This window comes from Rousettus aegyptiacus, unplaced genomic scaffold (genome assembly GCF_014176215.1).
Source record: "Rousettus aegyptiacus isolate mRouAeg1 unplaced genomic scaffold, mRouAeg1.p scaffold_m13_p_9, whole genome shotgun sequence".
Lineage (NCBI taxonomy): Eukaryota > Metazoa > Chordata > Mammalia > Chiroptera > Pteropodidae > Rousettus > Rousettus aegyptiacus.
In genome coordinates, this window is record NW_023416312.1 from 97,772,903 (window position 1) to 97,797,104 (window position 24,202).

Sequence of the window (24,202 nt, forward strand, 5' to 3'; positions counted from 1 at the left end):
GAGGATGGGGTTTGTAATAAACAAAGCCTCTGATATGCTACTTCATTGATTCCTTGGCCACACACCCAGCATGTCTGGGCATCAGCTTTCAGGCCATTGTCCCAGGCAGGTGGCCTTCCTGGCTTCAGAACAGCTTCCATTGCATTGGCTAGCTGTCTGGCATGCAGCAGGCATACCCAAGTTGAGACCCTACTAATAAATGCAACGCAGGCTTGACTTGCCAGTCTTCTCCATTAAGACTACCGTGGCCTCCACAAATAACTAATCAGACTACTGGACATGTTCAGGGGCCTAGGGAAGGAGTCAAGCATCTTTCCATGCTTCCTGCTGGTGGCCCTGGAAAAGACAGGAGAACACTGTGCTTCCAGAGCCTACCTAAAGATGGGATCTATGGATGAGTGGGTAGCCCTTTTGGTCACAAAATGTGAGGCCAAGCTCATCTTGTTTGGCCTTCCCCAGAATGTATTCACATAGGCTGCACAGTGTAGGAGCACTGGCTCTATACTAGAGAGAGAAACCAGGACAGGCATGCAAGTTCAAGTCCTGGCCCTCATACTGGCCAGTTCTCTGAACTTGGGCAACTCCCTTTGCCTACCCAGGCCTCCATCTCCTCATTCAATGAGTGAGAATGACAAGACCTGCCTCTTGTGGCTGTTTTTGAGAATCGATTCCTACATATTAGGTATATATAACTCAACGCAGTCCTGGACTAGGCCAGGGTTGAAATATTGGATCAGTCTGTTTATGGCAACATGTCCCACACTCAGACATGGCAGTAACACAGTTGTACCACCTATTGGTACAGTCATGGGTTAATGGGTGTCACAAGCACAAGGAAGTATCTTCAAGGAAGTCTCTCCCAACCCTGATCAGAAAACAGAATTCCACAATTTTGTGACCTTATCCACTGACTGGTGGGGTGGTGGAGACTCCTTCATATGGTCATTAGCTTCATGTATATCAAGTCACCTATATATGTATATATTGAGCCATTCTAGAATCACCCATCAATAAAAGCATCTGAGGATTTCCAGCTTATCTATTCCTTACTAGCTACAACTTTCCTCTCTGTGTACATGACAGCGCATCATTACCTGGGGGTAAGAGGAGCTGGTAACAGTTTTTGTTGATGATATAAGTTTCATTGTTAAGAAAGTAGAACGAGTTACTTTAGATTTGATTCTCTTAACAGCTTCACTAAGTGAGTGACATTTCATCTTAGCAGCCACTGGAGATATAGCAGCAGATCAGCTCTGAGGGCAGTCGTGTGACGGAGGGTGTTAGGAGTCCTGGGTTTGAGTCCCAGTTCAGTCATTTGCTGCTCTTGTTACTGGACATGACTTAAGTGTGACTAGCACTCTCCAGGCCAGATAGAACTTTCACCATGTTTTTTATACCTTCAGGACTGTTCGGGGAGGCAGGCAGGACGAGGATAATTCTATTATGCATTGTTTTTCAGATGGAGAAGGGAAGCTGTAGGGAGTTGAAGCGAGTTATCCAAGGTCCTACGCTTGGTTGGTGGGGAGGTGAAGCACTGCTCTGGAGCACTCAGCAGCATCTGAACTGGGCTGAGAATCTCATTGGATTTCAAACCAAGAGCTGTCTGCCCGCAGCTGCAGGAATAACTCCTGAGGAAGCCTGCCTGCGACATCACAGCATCCACCACAGCATCTTGCCCTGCGTTTTAGTCGTTTGAGTCTCCTCCTTTGTATTAGGCCTGTTAAGTTGTTTTGCTACCTTTTATACTGAGTTGTTTGTCTTTTTCTTATTGATCTATAGGAGTCTTAACATATTCTGGGATACTTACTACTTTATTCCTTTTATACGTTCTCCCAAGCTATGGTTTGGCTTTTATTTTTCAAAATTTCATTACGAAAATTTTCTAGTATACAGAATAGCTGAAAGACTCCTACAGTCAATCAACACTCAGATATGCATCTCCTCAATCAGACAACTAACATTCCGCTCTACATGCTTTGTCACTTATCTATCATTCTATCCATCAATCTATCTTATTTTTGATGAGTTTCACAGTTGCATTCAGTGTGAATACCATTAATATTTGTTTACAGTTCGTTTTTAATTCTGACGTGAGATTTGCATATAATGAAATGCACAAATCATAAGTGTTTTATTTGACAACTTTGGAAAAGTACATACCCCTATCTATTGAGAATTAGAACATTACTGTCATCCTGGCAAGTTCCCCCAGTCAGCCCCTGACCCCACACTCCATTGCCAACTGGTGTTCTTATTTTTTCCACTGTAGACTAGATTGAACTATTCTAGAATTTCATATAAGTGGATTCATACAGTATATCTTTTTTTAACGTCTTCTTTCATTCAACATAATGCTTTTGAAATTCAAAATCATTGTTGCTTATATCAGTAATTTGTTTCTTTTTTACAGTATGAATTTAATTCATGAAACAAAATTACAATTTGTATATCCGTTCTCCTATTGATAGATTCCTGGGCTGTTAACAGATTTTGATATTGGTGAATAAAGCTACTATGAATATTCTTTCATAAAATTTTTTGTGGACATTTGTTTTCATTTCTCTTTGGTAAATACCTAGGAATGTAATTGCTTGGTCATAGGGTAGGTACATGTTTAGGTTTAGAAGAAATTGTGAGCTAGCCCATATTCCAAAGCAGCTGTACCATTTAACATTCGCATCAACAATATGTAAGAGTTCTACTTGCATCTTAGCTTGCCAACACTTTTATTCTCTTGAATTTTAGCCATTTAAGACGGTATAATGATATCTTATTGTGGTTTTGATTTGCATTTCCCTGGTGACTGAGGATGTTGAGCATCTTTACACATTCTTACTGGCCACTTGTATATCTTCTGTTTAAGTATTTTGTCCATTTTTATTGAGTTGTTTGTCTTTTTATTATCAAGTTTTAGAAGTTGTTTGGGTTTTTTTTTTGATATCCTAGATAACAGTTGTTTGTCAGATATATATTTTGCAAATACTTCCTTCCAGTCAGTGACTCATCTCTACATTTTCTTAATGATGCCTTTTTTAAAAATAGACTTTGTTATTTAGAACAGTTTTATATTTATAAAAAAAATTGAGACGATAGTACAGAGAATTCCCATATACCTCTCACCCACTTTCTTTTATTATTAACGCCTCACATTAGTATGGTAATCTGTGACAAATAATAAACCTAGATCGGTACATTATTATTAATAAAATCTATACTTCATGTATATTTCCTGAGTTTTTATCTAATATCCTTTTTCTGTTTCAAAATCCTATCAAGGAAATCATGTATTATATTAGTTGTCATGTCACTTTAAACCCTTCTTGGCTGTTACAGTTTCTCAGATTTCTCTTGTTTTTGATTGTCTTGATAGTTTTCAAGAGGACTGGGGAGATATTTTATAAGGTGCCCCGTATTTCTCATGATTAGAGCAGGTTTATGGATTTATGAAAGACCATGGAGGTATAGTGCTATTTTCAGCCATCATATCCACATGTTCATTTGACCATGATCCTTGGCTGAGTTAGTGTTTGTTGAGTTTCTCCACTGTAAAGTTACTCTTCTTTTCCTCCTTTCCATAGTGTCCTCCATGAAAGGAAGTCACTATGAGTAGCCCGCACTTAAAGACTGGGGAGTTATCCTCTCCTTATTTTGAGTCAGCATCTACATAAATTCTTTGGAATTCATCTGCACAGATCTTAATGTCATTTGATCAGCTTGCTTACCCACAAGTCATGAAGGTACCTCAACCCATACCTAATCATACACAAAAATTTCATTTAGATATTTCATAAAACTAAACATAAAAGCTAAAACTATGAAGCTTTTACAAGAAAACATAGGTATTAGGGTTATGCTGGCCTCATCAAACAAGTCAAGACTAGTCCCCTCCTCTATTTTCTGAAAGTCTTTGTATTGTATAAGATTGTTATTTCTTCCTTAAATGTCTAACAGTATACACCAGTGAAACCATTTCACCCTGGAGTTTTCTTTATGGAAATGTGTTTGATAATAAATTCGATTAATAGATATGAAATGCATATTTTCTGTTTCATCTTATGTCCATTTCAGTAGGTGGTTATTTTCAAAAGAGTTTGTTCATTTTATCCAAGTTGTCAAATTTGTTGGCAGTAAAGATGTTCATGGTATTTCATTATTATCCTTTTTAATGCTGTGGGATCTGTAGTGATTCCCTTTTTTACTGTTGATATTGCTAATTTGAGCGCTTTCTCTTTTTTTCTTGATTAACCCAGCCAGAGAATGATCAATTTTTCTTGATCTTTTTGCTTTGTTAATTTTCTTTATTGTTTTTGTTTCTATTTCATTGACCTCTGCTCTTCTCTGTACTATTTCTTAACTTCTACTTGCTTTTGGTTTACTTTGCCCACCTTTTTCTACTTTCTTAGTGTGGAAACGTGGTCATTAATTTTAAACCATTTAAAGTTAATAACCTTTAAGTGCTGCTTTACCTGCTTCTCACAAATTTTAATGTTAGTGTTTTCATGGTCATTCATTCAAAATGTTTGCTAATTTCCCTTATGATTCCTTCTTTGACCCATATATTATTTAGAAGTATATTGTTTAAATCTCAAATATTTCAGGGTTTTTGTCAATATTATTATCAACTTCTTATTTAATTCCATTGTGGTCTCAGAATATCCCTGTGTGATTTCATTTCTGTCAAGTTTGCTTAAACATGGTTTATGACCTAACATATAATCGATTTTGGTTGTACCATATATACTTGAAAAAAAATATGTATTCTTCCTTTGCGGGGGTGTATAGTGCTTTATAAATATCATTTAAGTCAAGGTGGCCAATAATGTTATTCAGATCATCTATGTCTTTACTAATTTTTCTGTCATTTAAGCCTAATGAATGTCCTTCAGCATTACTTGTAATGCAAACTTTCTGGAGATTAATTCTGTTAATTATCATTTGTGTAGAAATAATGCCTTTATTTCACCTTCATTCTTGATTTTTACTGTTTTTAGAATTCTTGGTTGTTTACTTTTAGCATTTTAAACACTGTCTTTGAGCCTCCATTTTATTTCAAGTATGGTGAGAAGTCACTTGAATTTATTCCTCTGTCAGTTTTCTCTAACTGCTTAAAGATTTTATCTTTATCTTTGATTTTTAGCAGTTTGGCTGTGATGTTGTAGGTGTGATTTTGTTCATATTCATCTTGCTTGGGATTCACTAAGCTTCTTGAATCTGTGATTTTATGTCCTTCACAAAATTAGGAAAGTTTATTTCTATTATTTAAAAAAATTTTTTTTCCTGGTTTACTCTTCCTCCTCTCCTTCTGGGTCTCCAACTATATCTATTTTAGATATTTTTACAATGTCCCATACGTCCCTGAGGCTCTGGGTTTTTTATTTTTTTCTCCCTGTTCTTCAGAATGGATAATTTCTATTAATCTGTCTTCATTTTTTTTGACTCCTGTCATTTCCAATCCATTGTTAAACCTGTCAACATAAGAAACCTCCAAACCTGTAGAGAATTTTTATGAGTTTATTTAAGCCAAACTGATGACATGCCAGGAAGCAAGATCTCAAATGCTCTAGTGAATGACAGTTATGCAAGTTCTTTTTATACATCAGGAATTAAGAAAGGAATGTAAGGAAACTTATTTGAAGCAAGGTAGGGGAACATCTATGATTGAATTATAGGACAGTTAACAAGATTGTTTCCTCTTGAGGATGGTTACTCCTCTGAGGGGCTTGGAAAAGAGGATTACTGTGACATTCCAAAGGTGTGTTAACCTAGATGGACAAGAACAATGGACAGGCAAAGATTAACCTCTTATTAAAATGTCATATACCTGGCGTGACTACCCACCATGACCTGCCCAGTTAGGAATTTATGATCAGATCACCCTGTGAGGTTACTTTGTCACTAGACTTGTCAGATTTATTACAGAGTCTCTCTCTCTCTCTCTCTCTCTCTCTCTCTCTCTCTCTCTCTCTCTCTCTCTCTCTTTTTTGTTCACAAGCCTACTCAGTTTATTTTTATTTCAGATACTGTATGCTTCAGTTCTAAAATTTCCATTTGGTTCTTTATTATAATTTTTATTTCTTTGCTGATATTTTCTGTCTTTTCATTCATTACAAGCATATTTCCCTTTATGTCCTTCAGCGTAGCTATGATAGCGACTTTTAAAACCTTTGCTAATTCCAGCATCTGGGTTGTGTCAGTTGACTGCCTCTTCTCTTGAGTTTTTCTCACATTTTTCTGGTTCTTCATGTGTGCGGAGACTCTGCTTTTGTTCTGTTCCTATGATGAATGTTGATTTTTTGTTTGTTTGTTTCATTTGTGTTAGCTGCCAATTAAATTGACTAGACATAAACTGCAAGCTGTTTCTGTTCTGTGGTGGGCAGCAGCTCAAATCACAGTTCGATTATTTTAGTCTTAGCCGGATGTGGTATAATAATAAATATCCCTGGTTCCTGGTACAGAGCTCCCGAAACCCTTGTTATTCCCTGGGCAATAGTGTCTTTTATTATTCAGAATGAGCTCCTTTCAACCCTATCCGAATTCACTTGAGATGACTAGAATGAGGGCTAGTCACCAGAAGGACCAAGCAGGTGATTAGAGGGTTGAGACTTTCAGCCCCACCCCTCAACCTCCAGGGACTAGGAGGGAGGCTGGAGATTGAGTTCGATCACCAATGGTCAGTGATGTAATTAATGATGCCTACATAGAGAAACTTTGATAAAAACTCTGGAACAATGAGATTCAGAGACCTTCCAGATTGGTAAAAAGATGTGCTGTCAGGGTGCTTACCTGGAGAGGGCATCTAAGTGCTACGCCCACCCTTCCTTTTCCCTATACCTTGATCTATGCATCTTTTCCATTTGGCTGTTCCTGAGTTGTATCCTTGTAATAAATTGGTAATTGTAAGTAAAGCACTTTTCTGAATTATGTGAGTCATTCTAGTGAATTATGAAACCTGAAGGGATGTCATGAGAACCCCAGACCTGTAGTCAGCTGAGCAGAAGTGGGGGTAACCTGGGTGTCCCATTTGTGGATAGCATCTGAAGTGAGGCCATACTTGTAGGCCAGAGCCCTCAAACTTGTAGAGTGTGACACTAATTCCAGATAGTTATGTCAGAATTGAACTGAATTGTAGGACACCCAATTGCTGTTGGAGAACTGGTTGTTCTTTAGGAAAGACACATTTCGTGTCAGAAAAAAACATACACTGAGATTTTTAAAGTCTGTCCCACATATGCATGGTTTGAGGTCATCAGAGAGCTGAATATAGTTTATATGTAGGATTTGAGCCTCTTTCTTTCTGGCTCATTGTGGAGGACTGTTCTTACTATTTGGCTGCTGTGGTTGCTCTGAACTCTATACTCAGGTTCTTCAATCTGGACAGGATACAAGCTTTCCATTGGAGTTTTAGCCACCCTGCATGGTGCGGTCTGGGTCCTGTACTCAAGCTAACCATAAAAAAAATGAGAAAGCGACCCAGTGTAATTTTATTCTTCCAGGTGTTTACCCCCTTCTAGTTTCTGCTTGCTTTTGATCTCTCCCCACTGTATTCAGATAGTGTGTTTTTGTTTTATTTTGTTTGTTGGTTTATTTATTCTCCAGAGTTTTTAGGTTTCGTCTGTAATAGGATTCATTCACTAAGAGTTTACTTGTTCATTGCTGGAAATAGAATCTGTCTGTGGCTTTTTAAAAATTCTCATAATCATTTCTTTTTATTAACAGGAGGTCTTAATTTGAATGTAGTCAAATATATCTTTTCATTTATGGTTAATTCTTTTTATATCTCATGTAATAAAGTGATTCCTACTCCAAGATCATTCAAACATTCCCCTATACAATCTTTCATATAATTTGCCTTGTACACTTAGTTTTTTCAATCTTCCTTGAATTGTTTTTTAACTTTTTAAAAAATAAACTTTAAAAATTGTTAGAGTAAGCTTAGATTCACAGAAAAGCTATAAAGATAGTACAGAGAGTTTTACCTATTACCATCTTATATTAGTTGGTACATTTGTCACAATCTGTTAACCAATATTGATACATCATCATTAATTAAAATCCATAGTTTATTCATATTTTCTTAGTTTCTACCTAGTGTTTTTCTGGTCCAGGATACCACATTACATTTAGTTGTTACACTTCCTTAGGCTCCTCCTGGCTGTGGGTTTTAATGGCCTTGACAGTTTTGAGGTATATTGATCATGTATTTTGTAGAATATCCATCAATTTGAGTTTGTCTGAAGGCTTTCTCATGGAATTGATTTTTATTATCTTTATGTGTGTTATGAAGTAGAGGTCTAATTTCAGTTTTTCTCTTATAAATAGAGAATTTTCCCAGTTTCTTGAAAAGTCCAACCTGCTGTGCTATTTGTCATGTGTCAGGTGTCAGTATATGTGTGCGTCTGTTTCTTTGCTTTATATTCTGTTTCATTGTTCTCTTTGTTTATCTTTAAGACAGTACTACACTATTTTAATTACTTTATGATCACTCTTGATGCCCGGTACAACAAATTCTCCAATATATATATTATTCAAGAATATCATGGCTATTGTTGACCTATTCCATATACATTTTAGAAGTAGCTTGTGAGGTTTGACACACACACACATACACACATACACAGACATAAACAACTTCGCAATATGGCATTGAATTAATAAGTCAGTGTGAGACTATTGACATCTTTATAATATTGAATCTTACTTTTCATGAACGTGGGATATATTTCCATTTATATAAACCTCTTTCATTAGATTTATTCCTAAGTATTTTATTTTTATATACTCTCTTTTTTTCCCAGTAATGACAGGCTAGATTGATGAATGAAACCTCTGTACTAGACTGTGTGAGAAATATCGAGGGGAAAGGGGAGGAAGGAATGATTGTTGAGGGCCAAATACATGACAGATACTATTATACATCACTTGTTTCCTTATTTAATCATCTCAACAAGGGTCTTGCCTAAGGTAATTGAGCTAGAAAGTTGTAGATCTGGATGATGTCCACATCTGCCTGATTGTGGTGTACACGGTGTCTACTGTAACACTCTGTCTCTTGTTGACTCAACCATTGTCCTTCCCTTAGAGGACCTTACCTCTTTTTTGGGGGGTGGAGGACAGGATATAAAGTGTGTATCCAGGCAATAGATTGAGTACTGCAGATGAAATGATATAGGTATCCTGAGAAAACAGTCACTTTGAGCTGAGGGGCTCCTGCAAGATAGATTTCCTGCAAGAAGGAACTTTGTCTCTAAGCCTTATAGGCAGGAGAAGATTTGAGCACACACAAGTGGAAGGCCACAGATGTCAGGGATGCTAAAAAGATCATCTCCAGGGTCATGAATGCTGAGAGTGAGTCTGAGTCAAGCCCACATATTCAGGAGCCACAAGGAGGAGGTGGAGTGGCAAACTCACACCTTTGTATGTGGCCTAATGAGACTGGATTCCTCCTTAGGGTCCCTTCTCATAGCCCTGCCTGAGAGTTCATGGTACCTCAGACCTTAGACCTAACTCTCTCTTTCTTGGGTACAGGAGCAATTAAATGGAAGGAGCAGGTTGGCTTCTACAATTAATAGTGGCTTTGTTTGTGACTTCATTGGGCACTGCAGTCAGCATCCAGCAAGGGCAAGTCAGGAGGAGCTGACAAAGCCCTCAGCACTGCTCTCCTGACAGTGAGGTAGAAAGCAGAAAGAGCTTCTAAGGGGAAGCTCAGCTCTGCTCAGACCTGCCTGAGCTTCAACCGCCTGTTCGTCTTTCTGTGGCCCTTAAAGATATCTAGCTTCTACAATGTGGTGTTCAAGGCCACAGCACCTGGTCCCAATCTGTCTCTCTAGTCTCTCGTGTTTCCCTTTCCTCCAGCACTACGTACCTTAAGTGTGGGCCACACTCAGTGACTCCGCATTTCTGGCACTTCACCACTCACGGGCCACTTGTTCACACTATTTCTTTGGCCGGGGGTCCTTTCCCTACCTCCACTCCCATAGAGGTGTTCAATAAATTTGTATTGAGTACCACATGCCAGGCACTCTTCAGGTCCCATGGGGACTTCTAAGGATATAAGATCCCCCACCCTTCAGGGGCAAGTGTACTGTCTACTGAAGAGACATGTACATATAGCTAGACTCCAGGGAGGAAAAGGGCAAGCACACACATCCACCTGAGGGAAATCTTTCTTCCTAGAAGTCTCCTCAGCCGCTCCTCAGAACCCAATGTGCCATCACAAGACATTTAATCTTACAAATTAGATCTAAATTGTCCACAAATCCACTCAACACTTGTATTTCTCTTCTGTCAACATTTCTTACCTTGAGGATGTGCTACTTGAGAGAAACCTCAAAGAAGAGTAAGGTTTAGATGGTAAGCTCTTTGGAGGCCAGATTGAGTTCCCCAGCCCATTGCTTTTACTCCCTTTACACATCTGCCCTGGGCCATTTCTTCCATTATTATGCTTTAATTTCCATTTATGTGTAGTTATCTCCCTGACCTTGGTCTCTAGCCTGAACCTTTCTAAGTAAAGCCAAATGGTTCTTAGATATCTACACTGAACATTTCACAGCCACCGGAATTGAGGTTTCAACACCCTCTAAGCCCACGTGACCAGCTTTTCTTCTGCAGCGCATGGCACCAGCATCTACCCATCTACCCAGTCACCCAGGCCAGATTTCTCAGCATCACCTTTAACTCTCCCATCTCCCCAACCTACTCAACCACCAAGTTCTGCCAATTTACCTCCTAATTATTTCTGGAATGCACCTCCTCCTCAAAAGCACTCCCACCACTGCTCTAATTTAAGTTTTTATCATCTTTCACCTGTAGTATTCTAATTGTCCCTTTCATGTGCATTACTCTTAATTGTCCTCCCACTGACTCCTTGTAGACCAGGGGTCCCCAACCCCTATTAGGAACTGGGCTGCACAGCAAGAGGTGAGCATTGGGCAAGTGAGCGACGTTCCATCTGCATTTGCAGCCACTCCCCAGAACTAGCATCACCGCCTCAGCTCTGCCTCCGATCATCAGGCATTAGATACTCATAGGAGTCCAGGTCCCTGGTGCCAAAAAGATTGGGGACCACTGCTCTATACCTTCCTCAATGCATCAGCTGAAGTGATTTACCTAAAATGCTAATTCAACCACATCACCCCTATGCTTAAAACCCTCTAATGGCTTCCCAATCTGAAAAACTGGGGATTTTAGAGACAGCCCTTTTGAAGGTTCTACAAGCCGAATTAGTGTGATCCTGCCACAGACTCCTTGGGTGAGCTCAGGCAAGTTCCTTTCCTTACCCGGGCCTTATTCTCTTCATCTAAAATATAAGCGGATTAAGATAGTTCTGTGTTTCCCAACAGGTATTGTCAGGACTGCTAGTCTCATGAAATGCTTTTTCCGCATGGGTCTGGAGCCCAATATGTTTGGGGAATGCTGGGTTCTCTGGCCCCCATTGGACAGTCACAGTGTCCCTTGGCACACCACAGGGTCTGAGAAGTCTGGCAGTCAAAAAGCTTGCTAACTTTCCTTAACTCAGCCTAACTCAAACTTTTGTTACCACACAACCCTTTGGAGTTGAGCATCTATTATAATCTTTGGAACCACCATCTGTGGGACATGCTTCGAAAGATGCTGGAGTGGATGACTACTCAGGGCCCGCCTTACTCTGATTGGTGGTGATTCTGCTGAAGTTACTATTTGAGGGAGGAGGATGGCCAACATCTGTCTCAGGTCTGCATCTACCACAGTAGGTGCTTTGACAGTGGGCATTAAACAGGGAGTGTAATAAGGAATAGCTACATTGGATTGAAAGAGTGGCTAGTTCGGATGCAGACAATAGATAAGAGAGCAGTTTGTTCCCAAAAAGAAATGTACCAGGCTTGATGGGGAGAGCATGCTAACCACAATGGTGATGGACACTTCTGTGGCTGGCCTATGTGCTTATGCTGCTGGCCATGTCAGTTCAAGGCCGCTCTTAATTGACAGTTTCTCTGAGAAAGTTTACCCAACGACTTTGAGATGGCAGAAAGAGAAGCTGCCCCACTAATGCTCCTTTCATTGCATATAAGGCATTGCTGGCACTTGTAAATATTGACTCTCAGTAGCTGTGCTATTAAATCAGCTCTTTTATATCTCTGGACCATGTCCTAGACAAGGCAGAAGTCTTCGTGGCACTGGGCGTGGGGCCTGGCCTGCTGTATTGCTCAGCTGGGCCTTACATTAGCACTGATTGCTGGCAAGGCTGTCCGCCCAGGGCTGTGTTTTCTTAATCAAGGAGTCCGGTTAAGCACTTGGGAAAGACTGAGCCACGTTATTTTCTCCTCCGAGTAGAAATACCATAGGCAGAGTTGATGGAAGCGTCTGCGAATATTTTCTGGCAGCCTCAAGTCACTGAGACCCTCTCGTCTCCGGCCACTTGGAGGCTGCTCACTGGGGTTCACCCGCAGGCCCTTCGGTCCTGGGGCTGGTGGGAGGGACTGGATACTCTTGCCTGCTGCTGCCTCCCAGCACCTCTCACTACCCGGGGGAGAGGGGGACAAAAAGCATTTCTTGATCCCTCGGGCAGGAAGACTGGGGTTTTGTTTACTGTATTGGAGTCCCTCTTAGGAAATATTTTACTTTCCACTCTGTCTTAGTAATGCGCTGCCACTGCTAGTAGCTGAGATTTATTGAACACTTACTTTACTCCATGCCAGGCACTCTGCTGCATGCCTTCCATGCACTGCTCATTAGGTTTTCATAATAACCCAGCAGGAGTCAGTATTAATAGTAACTATTAATAGTTACTATTTTGTAGATGATGAAACCAAGGCAAAAAAAAGATAGAGATTAACTTGCTCAAGGCCACACAGTAAGATGGCAAAGCTTGGATCCCATCCCAAGTCATCCTGGTTTGCAGTATACCTGCTCTTGCCCAGGACACCACATTGCATCCCTGTTACTTCTTTACTCATTTGTCTCTAGCAGATGGTGGGTGGGCTCTTTGAGGGCAATAGCTGTGTCTGGTTTGTGGCAGGACCTGGCACACGGTGCTGAGGGGTCCAGGGCTGCCTGCATCAGAGCATTGTGGTTCCCTTGTCAAGGCTGTGGGGAAATTCTGCAGCGTGTGGGCTCAGAGAAACAAGCGCATCTGCTCCTTAGTTCCCGAGCCTGGCACCCCCCAAAGATAATTACTGTGGACTCTCAGCTGTTGGAGCTCAGAGCCTGTTCCACACCGGCTCAGTCTGTTTCCCAAAACAAGTCTGCATTGTTTTGAAACCATGGTGCAAGGTACCCAGAGAGCAAATAGAAGTTGATCCCCACACAACAGGCAGTAACTAAGGCACCAAGAGTACATAGGACAGCTTTGGGGGGCTGAAAGGGAAGGCTGGCTAGATTTGAGGTTATGCACATTTCAGAAAGCACCCCGCCTTGCGGAAGGCAGCCCACTCAACTGAAACAGGAACCCTGGGGCTATTCCTACCCTTCGATCCAATGATTTCCCCTCCTGGGATTGTATTCTTCAGGAAGTATTTTGACAGAATTGAAAAGATACATGCATGAAGATGTTCATGACGAAATTGGCTGTAGTAAGATAACACTGGGAACAAATGAATCACCCAACAATAAGGGGCAGTTAATTAAATTATGGCCTATCCATTCCATTGCATCTTATGAGGCCATTTAATATGCTCATTCTGAAATCTGCAGCAGCCTGAGGAATAAATACACAGAATAGAAGGTTTTATAAAGGGAAAGGTGCTGTTGTATTTACGTTGTGATCTCGCAACTTATAAGCACTTTCAATACAGTAAATACCCGAATATGAAGACATCTCTTAGAGTGATGGGATTTGGGTGATTTCTTTTGAAAAAATGTCTTGATCATAGTTATAGTGTTTTCACATTTTCAAGTGGAATTGTGTGTGTGGGAGGTCAATACATAAGTTCTCCCCAAAGCTAATTCTATTTGCAGTGATTCCTACATCTCCTTGAGAATAAAAGTATATATGTGAGGAACAGAGATAAGAAGAAACAGGTGCTGATACCATTTGATGCATGATGAGGACCATGACATATTATTAAAAAGAAGCCTGGACCATGGCACAGCTGGCTATTCATGAACCTTTGAAATGGATAAGGCTGTAGCATCTGGTCCATTGTTGCCATTCTATATTGGCAACAGCGCTCATCTTAAGTCTTTAATTTGCAAATGGTTCCTGCCTATCAGTGAACAGAGGTGAATCTAAAACATTTCTCTCAGAGGAAAAAAAGGAAGTGAGTACTCCTCCCAAACAGGAGAAAGAAGCTTGTCTCAAGTTCCAAGCTTGAACGTCCATTGGTATTGTCAGGGTACCTGTAGGCAGAGAGCTCTCCAGACACTGCTACCAGATACGGTCCCCTTTAGCCCAGAGGTAGCAGAGTATGTATGTGACACAGCACTTTTTGGAGGCAGCAGTGGTAACCCCCATCTCATGCACACACCTTTGGTGCTGATGCTCTGTTTGACTTGGCAAATATCAGCCTTGTGCCACTTCCCCACAACCTTCAACCCTGACAAATGGGTAATTATACCTGGGCACTGTGTGCAGTGAAGTTAGCAGTGGTTCAAAGCATTTGGCTTTCATATCTCCCCACTTCCCCATTTCTGCTACCCCTTCATAACTGGCACCTTCAGATACTCAGCTTGGACTAGCCCCTCACATCACCATACCGATTCACACCCAGAAGCAATTAAACCCAGGGATGACTAGATGTGGGGGTACCAATTGCCTGCCTTAAGTTGAGGACTTCAGTGTTCCCACTTCAAGACTTTACTGCACTGCCCTTCTTAAAGGCTGGATTTGGATGCAGAAGGGTATAGATATCTAGATATCTAGGTATATCCATTGCATCTCTCACTGTCTCTCATAGCCAGGGCTAGTAATAAGAAAACTAATGCTGAGAGGTGAAGTGACCTGTCCAAGGTCATATATCCAGAAGTGACATTGTTGGAGCCTTAACCTAGGTCCCTTTCCTTCAAGTCCAATGCTCTTGGACAGGTGGCCCCTGGGGAATATGCTCTGATTTGGGCATCTCTTAATGGCATACACTGATGCCACCAGTATGTCCATAAACCTCAGGTGGGTATACTGTGTGCCCATCCCTGTGCTGAGTATACAGTGGGGCAGCAGTTAAGTAGATGCGTTGTCCAGCCTGGCATGCACCTGCCCCTAGCAAGTTCAGTGGTTGCCCTAGACATACTTCACAGGCACAGTCCCACAGCCATTGCTGCTTGCTCTGCGCAGCTCTCAACTTTCCTGGCCTCAATCCCCTGGACCAGACTCGGCTTGCCTTTCAGTTACTATTTTTGCTCTTCTTTTTTATTTTAATGTCTCGAGTTGTAAAATGTAACATATAAACAAAAAGGTGCATAGCCAAAACTTACAGATTAACAAATTGCTGTAAAGCAAACACTCATGTAACCACCATCCGGATCAGAAAGAGAACGCTGCTAGCACCCCAGACACCACGCACATGTCCCTTCCCAATCAGTACGCCCCCACTCCCTGCTGTGGGAACTCACCCTCTTGGCTTTTCCAGCAATCACTTCCTTGCTTATCTTCTTACTTTTACCACTCAAGTTTGGATCTCTAAACACCGTACTTTAGCTTCGCCTATGTCTTTTTAATTTAATATAAATAAAATCATGTAATATGTATTTTTTTTGCGCATGACTTCCTTCTGCTGTTTGCACAACTGATCCATGTAATTGCTGTACAACATTGTCATTACCTCAAAAAGCTCCCTCGTGTTCTTTTGCAATCAAACTTCTCCCACCCTGGCCCCAGGCAAGCACTGATCTGCTTTCTGTCACTACAGATAAGTCTTGCCTTTTGTAGAATTTCATATAAATGTAATAATACAGTATGTACTCTTTTGTCCTGGGCCTCTTTTGCTCATCACAGTTTTTTTGAGCTCATTCATGTTGCATATATCAGTAGCATGTTTTTGCCCAATGCTATGTAGTATTCCATGTTGTGCATATACTACAACTTGTTTATTCATTCACCTATCGATGGCATTTGGGGTGATTCCCATTTTTGGCTATTATAAATGAAGCTGCTGTGAAAATTTGTGTACAAATATCTGTGTGGACATATTTTTATTTCGCTTTGTTCATATTTAGTAATGGAATTGCTGGGCTGTGTGATTAGCATATGTTAAACTTTATAAGAAAATGCCAAAGCATTTTCCAAAGTGATCATGCCATTTTTCATTTTCACAATGCAAAGTTGAAGAGAGCCAGTTGCTCTACATCCTTGCTGACACTTGTTATCATCCAGCTTTTTGATTTCTGCCTTTCAAGTGTACATGAAGTGGTATCTCTTTGTGTTTTAATTTGCATTTCTCTGATGACAGATGATGGCGAGTATATTTTCATGTGCTTGTTGGCCATTCGTATGTCTTCTGTGAAGCATCTATTTAAATTGTTTGCCCATTTCTAAACTGAGTTACTTGACTTGTTATTAAATTATAAGTGTAATTTATACATTTTGAATATGTCTTTTTTCATATATATCATTTTCAAATTTATCACTTAATTTTCTCAGTGGTTCTCAGAGCAAAATTTGAAGAAATGCAACATTTCATTTTTTTCTTATATGATTTATCCTTTCTGTGTCCTATAAAGAGAATGTTTGCCTAACCCAAATTTGTAAATATTTTTTCTATTTTTTCTTCTAAAATTTTTATAGTTTCAGTCTACAGCCATGCTACCTTGAACAACCCCAATCCCATCTGATCTTGGAAGCTAATAAGCAGGATCGGGCCTGGTTAGTACTTGGATGGGAGACCACCTAGGAAGACCAGGCATAAAAAATTAAATAAGTGATTGTAAGCTGACAAGGTCCTTGAAATCCGTGAGGTCAACCAAGGGTTGCCTTGCCTAAAGAAAAAAAAATTATCGTTTCAGCTTTTATGTTTCGATTTATGATCTATTTCAAGTTAATTTTTGTATATTACATATGATAAGGGTTGAGGTTTATGTTTCCCCATATGAATATTCAGTTGTAATCACACCATTTTTAAAGAAATCTGTGCTGTCACCCATTAAATTACGTTGGCACCCTTGTTGAAAATCAATTGGCCAAATGTGTGTGAGGCTATTTCTGGACTTTCTATTCTTTTCCATTGATCTATTTGTCTATCTTCACAGCAATATCACACTTTTTAATTATTCAATCTTTATAGCGAGTCTTTAAGTCTATTACTGTAACTCCTACAATTTTGCCCTTCATTTTTAAAAATTTTACCTGTAAATTGACATTTTTGTATATACTTCTATGAATTTTAATGCAAAGATAGATTGGTGTAACTACGAACACAATCAAAATACAGAACAATCCAATCTGGGGCAGCTAAGCAAGAGAGAAAACTTTTAGACAATGACTGTTTTACTCTAGCCAAACATCACAGGAAAATTCTGTAGCCCCACCCACACCATCAAAGGCTGAGTGGGGAGCCTAGACTTCTACCCTTGTCAGACTCTAATGAGGCTCAGAGAAGGCTGAGTGGGGAGCTAAGGCTTTCATTCAGTCCAGGCAGTAGCAAGACATCTCCTCACCTTATGGTGTCAGTGGGGACCACTTGGGGAGCCTGAACTTCTAAACCCACAAGGAAGTAATGAGGCATCCCAAGGCTCCCTACTGGGGTAGTATCAGGAGGCCTAGTGGAGATTGAGGACATTCATCACCACCCAAAGGTAACAAGGCCTCTGCCTCTCTCTGTGATGTCAGTGGAGGCCACACTGGGAGCAGTAACAAGTCACAACTACACCTTCCAGCCGTGGAGGTATCAGCAGAAGTCTGGTGGAGAACTGGAACTCCCACCCTTGCCGAACGATAACAAGGAGCCACTACCTCACATATCAACAAAGACTGAATAGGCAACCTGGATTTTTACCCCCTGTAACAGTAAAAATATGACACTTCATCCCCTCTTCTCCTGCTGCATTGGTGTCAGAATAAGCCAGATAAAGCAGAAGAGGTAAATAAGATCCAGAGTCTCCTAATGTACTACCCAAAATATTCAGATTTCAATCCAGAATCACTCATCATACCAGGCATGAGGGAGATCTCAAACTGAATGAAAAGACAATCGATTGATGCCAACACTAGCAGATATTAAGAAGAACAAAATGGATATCTGAGAACTGAAAATTACAATAACCAAAAAAGAAAGAGCTCAATGGATGGGTCTAACAGAAGAATGGAAGGAACGGAGAAAAGAACCAGTGAACTTGCAGATACAATAGATATTATTCAATCAGAGCAACAGAGAAAAAATAGACTGAAAAGAATTAACAAAGCCTCAGCAACTCATGGGACTATAACAAAAGATCTAACATTTGTGTCAGAGGAGTGCTGGAAGGAGAGTGAGGGGCGGGAGTGAAAAAGTACTCGAAGTAATGGCTGAAAACTTCCCAAATTTGGCAAAAAGCACAGACCCACCAAGAACTCATACAAACCCCAAAAGGAATAAACCCAAATAAATTCCATGCCAAGATGTATCATAATTAAACTTCTGAAAACTATAGACAAGAAAAATCTTGAAACTAGCAAGAGAGAAATGACATTTTGTCAAAGGAAAACAATTTGAGTGTCAACGTATTTTTCATAAGAAGTCATGAAGGCCAGAAGGAAGTCGTGCACCATTTTTCAAGTGCTGGAAAAAAAACTAACAAATTGCCAACTCCGAATCTCATATCCAGCAAAATTCTCCTTCAGGAGTGAAAAGGAAATCAAGACATTCTCAAATAAAGGAAAACTAAGAGATTTTTGTCACCAGCAGTCCTATCCTAAAAGAGTGACTAAAGGAAAGTTTTCTAGACAGATAGGAAATGATAAAAGAAGGAATCTTGGATATCAGTGAGGAATAAAGCACAATGGAAAATAGTTAAAGCAACCATTATAACAGTCTGATATGATTCTAAATGTGTGTGGATGACATATTTGACATTTTAAATGGGGAATGAAGTAAGGTTTCTATATTTCACTCGAACTGGTAAATATTGACACCTGCAGACTCTGATAAATTTGCATATATAATTTATATATTGCTATATGTTATTATATTACTATGTGTATAATGTAATAGCTACAGCAACCAGTTAAAAAGCTATACAAAAACATACATTCAGAAACTACATGTGAATCAAAATGGATGTTTAATATAGTTAGCCTTCAGGAAATGCAAATTCATGCTACAATGAGATATTATGGCCTTGTCAGAATAACTAAAATAATTTAAAATGGTGATAACACCAATGCTGGGGAGTATGCAAAGAAACTGGATCACTCATACGTTGTTTCTGGGAACGTAACTGGTACAGACATTCTGGAAAGTAGTTTGGGATTTTCTTAAAAAACTAAACATGCAAGTAACCATATAACCTAGCAATTGCACTCTTGGCATTTATCCCAGAGAAATAAAAACTCCTGTCCACACAAAACCTGTACATGAATGTTATGGCAGCTTTATTCATAATAGCCTAATATTGGAAATGATCCAGATGTCCTTCAACGTGTAAATGATTAAACAAACTGATACATCCATACCATGAAGTACTATTCAGCAATAAAAGGAAAGAGCTATCAAGGCAAACAACAAACCTGAATGAATGTCCGGAGATTTATGCTAAGTGAAAACTGCCAATTCTCTTTATGATTGGCTTTTTTATATGCATGATTTCATTAATATAACATTCTTAAAATGACCAAAATTATAGAAATGGAGAACAAATCGGTTGTTTCCAGGATTAAGGAAGGGTAGGAGAATAAGGGATGGGGTGTGGCTATCAAAGCACAACATAAGAGATCTGTATGGTGATTTTTTTTTATTTTTTGGTGTCTGCATATCCCAGTGCTCCAATACTGTATCCTTGTTTCTTTGCGTGTAATGTATATTTTTTTCTTCTGACTTCCAGATTTTTTTCTCATCTTTACTTTCCAATAGTTTGACTGTAATGTGGCCAGGTATCGTTTTCTTTGTATCTGTTCTGCTTGAGGTTCACTGAGCTCCTTGGTTCTGTAAGTCCTAATTTTCATCAAACTAGGAAAATTTTGTTTTTCTATTTCTTAATATATTTTTCTGTCTCATTGTCACTCTCTTCTCCTTCTGAGACTGCAATTGCATGCATATTATACTATTTGATGCCTCATAGGTCCCTAAAGTTCTGGGTTTTTTTTTCAGTTTTTTCTCTCTGTTCTTCACACTGGATAAATTCTGTTAATTTCTCTTCAAAGGTACTGAATCTGTCTTCTGCCTTTTCCGAAATACTGCTAAGCCCATCCAGTGAATTATTCATTTCCATTATTGTCCTTTTCAGTTTGAGTTTCGTTTGGTTCTTTTGGATAGTTTCCATTTCCCTGCTTAGATCTCCTGTCTGTTCATTCACCATTGCTGTATTGGCCTTTTATTCTTAGAATATATTTTTAAAGTCTTTCCTAAATTCAACACCTGGACCATCTCAGGGTTGGTTTCAATTGACTGCTTATTTCAAAATTTCATGGTTCCTTATATGTGTAGTCATGTTTTATTGTACACTTAACATCACAGATGATATCTTGCCCTGCCTATCCATAGCCCAAACTCAACCAAAAACTTTAAGAAGACCCCACCTGGACTCCTATGTTGAAATGTGTTCCCTCTAAATTCATATGTTGAAGTCCTAACCACCAGTACCTCTGACTAATTCTGTACCATGATTTTGTCTGTGGATCTGGTCACATGGCCAACAAGACTGATTCTGTAATCTTCCCAGCAATTCCTTTATCTAAGGGCCCCAAATGTTTACTCATCTTTCTGAGTCTACGTTCCTGCAGATCTTGCCCCTATGATCTTTATTATCTTATTAGGCTTTTAATATTTTAGAGAGACTACTTTTTAACTAGAATTTTTATATCTCTTCAGTGAGATAACTAATCCTCCATTATCAAAAATGGAAGCTTTGCCCTTTCACCTCTGATTTCCCCATCATGGTACAGAGTTAGTCTGGTGAGAATACCTGTGTTGGTACCACTGAGCAGCAGACCTTGCAGTTTGTCCACTAACATCACCACTGATGGTCTCTGGCCTCACTGGTACAACTGCTCCAGGAAATGAGATGCCAAATTGTCTGCTGGCCCTGCTTCTCTCCATCATTAACACCAACAAAATGTAATGACATAAACCTCAGTCATATCCCATGCCCTAGCTTCAAAAGGAAGCTAGGATAATGAGTAACTAGTGCTTTCAGCTTCTCCAAACCTGGAAGGGGAGATAGATAATAGGCAGCCAAAAAGAAAGAGAGATCAACCACAAGCCCAAGTCGGCGCATTGTATGGCCATATGCCAGGACGGGAGCAGCCACTCACATCCATGCCCTCCCGTGTCATGCACTAAGGATCTTTCCTCTTATGTGTGGAAGTCATGCAAAGAGGCTGTCTTTTTTAAGATCCCTCTCCCCACCATGTCTCTCCTACCACATCTGAAGGTATGTGCACCCCTTGGGATTAGGAAGCCAACTTGCCTCAAGTCTTAATACAGGGCTCTTCTCCCATAATATGAATCGCAGTACACATCCTTGCTCTTCTGCCTTTAGCACGTGCATGGTTTCTTAGGGCTCATCTCCAGTATCGAGGGCTGAAGCCAGGAGCTTCTTTTCCTTATAGAGCATCAAGTCCTAGTCCTCCAAGCAGAGCAGTTGTCTTTTGTGAAGCCTTGGAGGGCTGCAGAGCAGGGCAGACAGTCAAAGTCCTCTGCCCATTCCATAGTAAGTGATCGCAGCCAACTCTGTGGCTTTGGTGTTTACTGCGATGTTTATGTCATTATTTGATTTCTTGGCATTCAACATCCTCATTAATATACATGTGTGCCTCCCTGTGGAAATGAAGGAGCGTGTTCTCTGTGTATGTATTCACATTGCTTTATTTAGCCTGGCACCTGCCTTCTTTCCCAGCATGTTAGTTTAGCATCCGTGCTGTTCCCTTGCAAATCTCTAGAGCTTACAATTCTTAGAGGAAATGATTTATCTCTAGGAAGATTTTCCTCCTTCCCCTTAACTATCCTTTAGGGCTAAACTCTCACGTCACAGATAGGTGAGCTATGCCAACAACTCCAGCAGATGGGACCACTGGGCACCCCTTCACCTCAGCAGAGGGAGGTGTCTTAGACCAGAGTGACCACTGGTTCCATGGACCCTCTTATGTTAGGCCCAGAAAGGTTCCAAGGATGACTCACTTGTAAAGGTTCCTGTCACCTGCACCGGGTAATGGTTTATGCCAGCTGGGCTCCAGGCCAGCTCTGGGCAAGAGGGAAGGTGTCACTGCAGCATTCCTGGGTGGTTGCTGTTCACTAGGCCCCAAGATTTCAGGAGTTACGAGGAGGGAATGATACTGTCTCTAAATAGCCCTCAGGAGCTGGGCCCTGAGCCAGGGGACTTCCTGCTTGGATTACTAGCCTACCAGCTGGGTGATAGACATTTGGGGCCATTCCTTACAAGCCTCTGCTGGGGGCTGGGAGCAAGTTGTCAGCCTGGCCATTTGTTCGAATCTTCATCTCTGGAGGTGACCCAGAGGGGGCAGCATTGAGTGATTGTCAAGCCAGGCTACAGAGTCAGCCAGACCTGTAGTTACCTCCCAGCTTCTGACTTTGGGCAAGTTGCCTCCTTTATCTCAGTCTCAATCTCCATCTGGAAAATGGAGGGGTCAATGAGAGCACTAATTCCAAGCACCTAAGGCAGGGCCTGGCTCGTAGTAGGTGTTTAATAATCAAAACTCACTGTCATAAAAATAGCTGGACTTGAAGACTGGAATTTGAGCCCGAACTGCCTCAGTAATGATGGCCAAACCACTGGCCCCTCTGTTTGCTTCAATGGGAAGGAGAAATAGCCCATGCCCTGCCTCCCCCCTTAGAACTCAGTGAGTTGAAAATGAAATAAAGAAGGTGAAAGAGCTTTGATTCCTGTCAACTGCTGCCCCAGTGGGAGAGAGGATTGTCCCAGGATTAAGTCAGAAAGACAATTGGAGCCGGTAGAAAGAAAGGTGCGGTCATAATGAGCCAGGATGGCAAAAATGGTCACAACTGAAGAAAGCAGAATGCCATCACGCTGGCTGGGAGGACACTAAGGGAGAAGCGCTAAGAAGTCAAGTGGGATTTTTTCTTCAACAATGAGTCCTGCTATCTCCCAGCAAGTGCCTATTACCTCTGCATCCACACCAGGGAGCAGGAATGTTCACATGCTGAGCTGACAGAAAGGAGACTGCACTCTGCCCCTTGCTTTCTAGTCACGTAGCCTTCCACCTTTCAGGGTCGTCCTTTTATTCATCGGCAAACTCCAGATAGTGGTGTCCAGCACTCTTTGTTGCAGGATTGTGAATGCGAAAGTGCCTTTGAGTGTACAGGACATTTTGTAGAAAGGTAGGGCTTTGTTTCTATTATGCATCTCCATTAACATAAAATAATAAATAGGAAGTTGATTTAAACCCAGCTAATAATTTACACACATGCAGACCGTGCTGTGCCCCACTTCTACGGAAATATGTCTCTGTGTTGCAGGGCTAGAAAAGGGAATTTGTACCTATAGGCAGGGTGGTGTGTGTGTGTGTGTGTGTGTGTGTGTGTGTGTGTGTGTGTGTGAGTTTGCTGGGGCTGCCATAACAAAGTACCACCACTGCTAGGGACTTAAACAACAAAAATGTATTATCTCCTGGTTCTGGACACTGGAAGTCTAAGGTATTGGCATGGTTGGCTCCTTCTGATGGCTGTGAGGGAAAATCCATTCCATACCTCTAGCCTGGTTTCTGGTGTTCCGCTGGCAGTCTGTGGCATCCCTGCTTGTAGAAGCATCCCCCGATCACTGCCTTCATCTTCACAGGGCCATCTATCTTCTCCCTGTGTCTCTGTCTGTGTCCAAATTGCCCCTGCTGATAAGGACACCAGTCATATTGGATTAGGGACCCATTCTACTTCCCTATGACCTTATCTTAGCTTCTCTAATCCCATCCACAGTGACTCCATTTCCAAATAATGTCACACTCTGAGGTATAGGGGCTCAGGACTTCAGCATATGAATGAAGGGATACAAAATGCACCATAACAACAGTGTGTGTGCAATTTGATGAAGCGCTGTCTTTAAAGATGCCTCTTTTCAAGTTGTTGCTTCCAAGCCATCGGGGCCTCTCTACTCTCCCAACTCTTCAATGTTTCTTCATCTCCAGTGCCTT

The 24,202-nt window shown here is 40.7% G+C and overlaps 1 long non-coding RNA gene across 27 annotated transcripts in view; it reads left to right on the forward strand.

Moving 5' to 3' along the window:
- Positions 1-24,202, forward strand: part of LOC107499481 — a 171,334-nt gene that overhangs the window by 127,450 nt on the left and 19,682 nt on the right. For 26 of the 27 annotated variants that reach the window (XR_004952784.1, XR_004952796.1, XR_004952806.1 and 23 more), the window contains one exon: positions 1,460-2,534. The exons of the other annotated variant lie outside the window; for it this stretch is intronic. This is a non-coding gene — a long non-coding RNA (uncharacterized LOC107499481). Of the gene's footprint in view, positions 1-1,459; positions 2,535-24,202 lie in introns of those variants that run through there. 27 annotated transcript variants of the gene reach the window in all.